This window comes from Equus asinus, chromosome 15 (genome assembly GCF_041296235.1).
Source record: "Equus asinus isolate D_3611 breed Donkey chromosome 15, EquAss-T2T_v2, whole genome shotgun sequence".
Classification (NCBI taxonomy): domain Eukaryota; kingdom Metazoa; phylum Chordata; class Mammalia; order Perissodactyla; family Equidae; genus Equus; species Equus asinus.
Window position 1 is genome coordinate 47554828 of NC_091804.1, and position 6987 is coordinate 47561814.

Here is a 6987-nt window from a genome sequence, read left to right on the forward strand (position 1 = left end):
TCAGCCTCCGTCCCCCCACCGCCTGCCCAATGCTGTCCTCCTGTCTTAGGTTTCCCTAGTTAAGCTGCCACCTCTGCCAGCTGGATAAGAAGTTACTGTCAGTTCCAAGTCAGCTGACCCAGGTTGTTTATCTGAAGTCAGGATTTTGCAGAAGCATCGGCTGCCACCACAAATATTCCTGTCACCAGGCAGGCAGCAAGTGGCATATGCTACCGTCTTAGGGAGTTTGAGAGTCTTTCTAATGATGCACTCCAAAACTTGGTCTTGGAGCTCAAAGTTTCCAAGTTAACTAACAACCAGAGTCCCCAGAAATAACATGGGCAAACATTGATTTCCAGTGCCTTCCATAGGCAGGTCCTTGACGCGTGAGTTTGGATGAACGCTGAATAAATTATCGGTCTGTGTTATCTCACGCAAATGCTGGGCTCCGCCTTCGTTCCCCTGTGCAGTGACAGTGAAAGAGTCTTTAGATTTGTTTCAAAAGTATCTCATCCTGTGAGATGATATGAAGAAATCTAGAAAAAAAGAGACTAATACAGGCATATCAGCTAATTTAAAAAAAAAAAAACCCTGCAAAACTAAGAGAAGCAAACAGCCTCTGAGTTTCAGGCTTATGAAATATTTATTCAGTAGCAAAGACACTGAAGTCAGAAATGAACTTTGCAAAGTAATTACTTTTGATCCCAGCAAAATGCATTCAAAGGCCTTCAGGTAAACATCATCTCTGATAGGTGGGAGGTGAATTGTAAAGCAACATTGTACTTTTAAAGGAAACAAGCAATGAATCAAAGCAAGCAACTTGTCCAGGTGCCTGTCGAAAAGTGTTCCTGCGTGAAATTTTCTGGGTGACGCTCCTTGAGAGCTGCCGGGGATGTGAGCAGGAGAAGAGGAGATGTGATCAAACGGCAAATGAGGAAAGCCACAGGCAGCAGGACCGGAGAGGAGCTTCCCCCTTAAAGAAACTTTAAATAATGCACAAGGATTTAAAAATAGAGGATGTGCCACTAATTTTGATAAAGATCTTTAAAATGACATTATAATGAAAATACACTCAAACTAGGCCTCTCCTGGGAAAATGTCACTAGTTATGTTACATTTGTTTTCCGTTTTGTTCCAGTGCTTTTGTGAAAATAGCTTTATCTTCAATTCTCCCGGAGTGGAAGAATGAAGTTTCAGGAGAGGGAGCATTGTTTTTGGTTTTAAATGAATTCTCTAGGGAGAGTTCACTCTGTGTGAAGCGCACAAGCTTTTCCAATGACTGAATTTACCGGCATGCTGTTTCCAGGGGCCCCTGTTCGCCTGTATTCTCGCATCTTCAGATTTTAATCCTCTGTCAAAATAGGCCAGGGTCCACTCCCAAGCTGATTAAGTGTAAGAAGTAACACCACTGACCAAAGACCCTGTAAAAAATGACCCCAGTTCCAAGTTAATATTTGGCTCCTCCTGGGTCCACACAGACCTGGCTGGAGATGATCTGATGACCTCCGAGGATGGAAGCTTGTCTTAGGGCTGTTCTCATCTAGCGCGGGCAGCCGCCCCTTCAGGAGGGGAGACACACTGTCACCACTTCATTCCCCAGGGACGCCGATGTCGAGGCTCATGGAAACAGGTCCCCTTCTGTGAGGGCTGTTATGAGAAGAGAGTGTTTTATAAATGCCTCAGATAGGAAAAAGAGAGCAGGAAAATTTGATTCTGTCTCTTTCCTTTCATAAAAGCCTAAAACGGTTTCTTATAACCCAAATGTCATTTCTGAAACGCTGTTCCTGGAACCCTCCTATTGAAATCTGGGGACACTATTTGAAAAGAAAAGAAAAGAGATCCGCCCCCCGGCCCAGTGGTGAAGATCACCCACTGGCTTTGGCTGCCCAGGGTTCCTGGGTTGGGATCCTGGTCAGGGAACTACACACCACTCATCAGGCCATTCGGTGGCAGCGTCCCACATAGAAGAATTAGAATGACCTACAACTAGGAGATACAGCTATGTACTGGGGCTTTGGGGAGAAAAAAGAAACGAAAAAAAAGAAAGAAAAATCTCTCTTCTCCTCCCTGGCTCATAAGTAGAAGTAAAATTCCACGAACAATTTTTGAAAGAAAAGCTTGGAATTGGTTTTCTCCCCTGTTGGATTACAGAGCAGCAGGGCAGGTGAGCAAAGATTCAGAATAGTAATGAAGGTCAGGTCATCCTCCAGAGAGGGCTCCCGACTAATCCCAGCCTTTGTAATTGGACAGACTGAGGATCTGCAGGCTGTGCTTCGGAAGATCTGGAAAACAAGCCAGAGGTGTTATCTGAGGGGTTATCCAAGGGGCCGCTCCTCGCTGCCCATCGGAAGTGGGAGGGGCGCCGGGAGATGATTCATGCCTCCCACAAAGGCTTCTTGAAGGCCAATGGGAACTCATCCTGGGAGCAGCCTTCCTGCACAGGTGAGTCAGCAGGAAGCGCTCCCAGGAGCTTCAGGTGAGGGCGTGGGAGCGAAAGGACAGGAAAGGCGGAGAGAGGCCAGGCAAGGGTCCCACGGAGGTGCCTTCAGCAGGACCCTCCAGGGGGACTCTGGGAGGTTTCTCAGGTTGGGGCTGGCACGTGCCCACTTGCCTAAGGGCTGCCCCGGAGGGCTGGGAACACCCAGCACCTGCGCTCTCAGCAAGTGCAGGCAGGGGGCTGCGGGACCTCAGGGCCGTGCCCAGAGACAGTCGCAGGAACAAGAGCAAAAGATACACAGCAAAAATACGCAGAAACCAGAAAGGAGCAGCGGCCCTGCCCAGAAATGGTGAAGGGGACAGGAGGGCTCCGTGAAGAGCACCGACAGCGCCTCTGCAGGACGCATCGCGGACTGAGGAGCCAGGGGCGCGCTCGGTGCCAGCGGCCCTGTCTCGGAGCCTCCGCGTGTGGAGCAGCACCGGGCCCTGCCGATCGCACTCCCACAGGTGCGCGCTCGAGGCCAGGTGCCGGAAATCGTTTGCCAAGAGGCGCTAAACGCGGGTCGAGTTTACCTGAAAGCCCCCGCGCTCCTGCCTTTCAACCTCAGCCAAACGTCCTTACAGGCATTGGGTTACAAGACCCTTTCGGCTAAAGCCATTTCCTCCCTGAGATTTAATAGATTTCCGTGCTCAACTCACTGCTTTGCATGCTTCGTGGAATCCTGGTTCGTGTGACTACATTCTTCTCTTCCGAGGAAGACAGGTAGAGGCCCTTTCTCCCCCAGCAGATGTGACGCTATAGCTAAGTGACAGTGAGAAGTAATTAGCACCCCGAGTCCCCACTGCCTGCAACCTGTCTGCCGCAGTTCCCACGTTCCCTGTCAAACGGAGCCGAATGAAGCGCATGGATAATTCATGCTTACGCTCGGAGTGCCGGCAGAGAGTCTGCTGGGGGGGGGGGGGGGGAAGGAGCTTAGAGGGCCCGGTGGTCTTCCTTCTGAAAGAGGGATTTTACCCAAGAAACTAACTGACTGATGACCAGCTCCAATGGGCTCTTTGCAACACAGACACCCCAACAATCCGCCCAAAGTGGAACCCTGAGGAGGGCTAAATCGGTTTGGGGGTCCCCCATTTCCCTCGTAAATGCTCTATTGTTCATTTGCCCAATAAGTCTTCATGGAACCCCAAAGAAGGAATAGATGAACCAGGGGCTTCTGTCCCTTGTCATGTTATCAACTCGGACAAGCCGATTGTCGACACTTCCTGTCTTACTGAGACGCATGGTCCGGCCACTTCTTGCATGATTACTGGAAGCCTTGCTGTCTTCTCTTAGCCAAAAGCAATAGGTGCTAAGTCACGGGGCCTTGCCTTCAAGGTCATTCTTCTCCCCCTCTTTGCATTGCTGCTGCTTGTAGCCAAGGTTGGACCCTTATTCCTTTTTTATCCTTTAATGAAATTATTTTGGTTTTTAATCAAAGTATAACGCATAGAGAAAAATAAATCTTAAATGTACATCTTGATGAGTTTTCACAAAGTAAACATAACATGTAACCTACCCAGGTCAGGAAATAGACGCTGCCAGTCCCATCACACCCCCTGACAGTCACTAGACCCCTCCTCTCCAAAGATAACCCGGTCAACACTGAGTACCCAGATTAGTTTTGCCTGTTTCTGAACTTTATGTGAAGGGAATTGTATAGTAAGTTTGCTTTTGTGTGTGGCTTCTTTTGTTCAACATATTGTCTGTGAGATCCATTCTTTTGTTGCTTGTGGGAAGATTTCCTTCCTTTTGATTGCTGTGTAGTATTCCACTGAATGCACATACTAAATCCATTTTTCTGTTCTCTTATTGACGGGCATTTGGATTGTTTACAGATTTTGGCTATTTTGAATAATGATTCTGTGCATGATTACCCTTATACAATTCTTTCGATGAATATACATAGGCAGTTCTGTTGGCTCTGTACCAAAGAGTGGAAGTCCGGGTTCCCTCGTGCTTCTCGCTTGCACCCCTGCAGTAGTCTGGACCTGAGTTTGCCTTGATCTATCCCCTGCCTGTCCCCCTGCCCCCCACACGCTGTAGCCACATCTGCAGGAAGCTCCGCTCAGTTCCGCTCAGCAATTCTCAAAGGTTCCACCAACTGTGCCACATAATGGGCCTTCTGGGATATTTTTTATGCAGTAGACTGCCAAACATGGCCACACATTCCTCCCGTGTGGATTCGTACCTCTTTGCAATGTGACGTTGCAGCCCCTCCCCATTTATCCACTCCCTTAAATCTGAGCTGGCCTCCTGAGTTGTTTTGACAAAACAATGTGGTGGGAGTGACTCTGCAACTGAGGCCTCAAGAGACCCTGCTGTTTCCCTCTCACTCCCTGGGGCGCTGAAACCCATCAATGTGCTATAGAGAAGTCCAGGGAGAAATGCCATGTGGAGAGAGACGTCAAGATGTCCGGTTAAACCCAGCCCTGACGCAGCCGCCCAGTCAGCCCACAGAATCATGAGACATGGGGTGTTAGAAGCCTGAAGCTTTCCTGTGGTTTGTCACGCAGCGAGAGGCTCCCTGGTAGACCCCATACCACTTTGCCTTTACTGTCCGTGTTTCATTCACTTGACCGCTCTCGCCCTCTCTTCTGCTTTTCAGGTTCTTGTCCTGCCTTCCAGTCTCTAGTGAGTGTCCATTGACCCCGGTGGATTTTCTCCTGGTTCTCCATCCGGATATCGTCTCGTCTTCGTTGGAACACTCAATGTTGCTCTTCACCTCTCTCAGGTGTACCCTGCCTTGTGATTCAGCTGGTTGAGTGCTTATTGTTCCCCTAGAGCAATCTTCTCTGGAATAGGACCATCATCATTATTCACGTTACTACTGTTTCGAATAACGAAGATGCTCTCTCGCCTTGAGCATCTTCTCTTTGCAGGTCCTCTCAAGGAGCTTCCTAGACATCACCTCATTCACTGTGGTCCTCCCCCTGAAGAAGGCTCATCACCCTCTTGAGTGGTTTAGAAGATTGAGGCCACAGAGGGGAATGTTGTGTCTCCAAGATGAAGTGGGGATTTGAACCCAGGTGGTTAGCTCCACAGCCATGACATTTCCGCCTGCTTCACTGCATGGCATCCTGCCAGGTACAGAGCAGGCACTCAAATACCTACTGAGTATAAACGGATCTGAGTTCCTGGGTCTCTAAAGGTTAATGTGTTACCTATTCTAGGCATCTCTGGTAGGAAGTGATTTAAGCTAACAAAGAAAAGCAAGAGTGGAAAAATAAGTACTTTCCCAGGAAAAAAATTCCCAGCATGAAACACACACTGCAGTGTTTTCTGGTTAAATTGGGGGGCTCAGACCCCCAACACTGCCCTGTTATCAAGCACTGAGTTGCTGTGCTATGATGCACAGTTGACATTTTTCAGCTCAACTAACCCATGAGGTTGTGCTGACACCATCATCTTACATCTAAAGAAACCAAGGCTTGGAGTGGTCAAGCTGACTGACAATCATGTCAGAACTGGCATTCATCCTAGGCCTCCCTTAGGCTGTTTGTTTATTTAACAAATATTTATTGAGCTGATACTATATGCTAACTTCAGAGCCAATGGGATCAATTCAGTATGAACACTTCATCCTCTCTGAGATGGATGCTCACATCCTGCATGTTCTCCAAGCTTGACATGACAACATCTCCTGCTAAGCTGGGTTTTCTAGTTCTAAGATCAGCTTCATTTGAAGGCACATTTTCATGTGAGGAGCAGGTGGTTGGCTGCAGGTCATGGGCCTTATTTCTTAGACTTACCACCTGTTAATGGTTCATACAATTTGGAGACTTGCTTGTAAGTTTATTGTCAAGTTTTGCCTAGATAAAAAGTGAGTTGTTGTAACATATTCCCGAGACTTTCCTTCTCTGTCTCGTCACCTCTGGATAAATCGAATGGCTGAGTTTTTAGATGTTGTGAATAGCTGCTTCTTTTATTTTTCAATATTGTTTGACCTCAAAGAATATAAGCTATATTTTGTTGAAGTAATAATTCAGAGCATGGTTGTTTTATCATTGGAAGGGTTTTATCTTCTTATTCTTTCTTAGATAAGCATTAATAATGAAAAATGGGCAGTAAAACATTTCTCCTTAGGATTTTGCCTGGTTGCATAAGATGGGTCACACTCAATGAGCCTAAATAAAATTTCCTCCACTTAATGTTCTTGCTCATTGGTTATTATTTGGAAGAATAATGACGAAAATTTGAGAAGCCTTTCAGATGGAACTTAAGAACTCACATTTAATATTTATGGTGTAGAAAAGCCTGAATTGGAATTTCCAAAGTGAGGGTGTAGGGTAATGTAGAAACTGGTTCTGGGCATTGCTCACCCTGATATAAATCAAATTGGATGCTTTTCTTTAATTGCACATTTCATCAGGATGCAGGTTGAACCCAGAATAATGTTAGCGCTTTATCCCACTTGCTGACTCAAACAACACATTTCGTTTACTTCAAATATTCTAAAATTCAATGCATAGACTTGGTACTTATTTATGTTGCACATTGCATCATTTACTATGCATTTTCCAGCTCAGTGTAAA

General features: G+C 46.8%; 1 long non-coding RNA gene across 1 annotated transcript in view; it reads left to right on the forward strand.

Annotated features, from left to right (window-relative positions):
* Nucleotides 1–6601, forward strand: part of LOC139040347 (uncharacterized) — a 31197-nt gene extending 24596 nt beyond the window's left edge. Inside the window, exon 3 of the long non-coding RNA XR_011494716.1 lies at nt 5061–6601. This is a non-coding gene — a long non-coding RNA (uncharacterized lncRNA). The remainder of the gene's footprint in view (nt 1–5060) is intronic.
* Nucleotides 6602–6987: the final 386 nt, after the last annotated feature.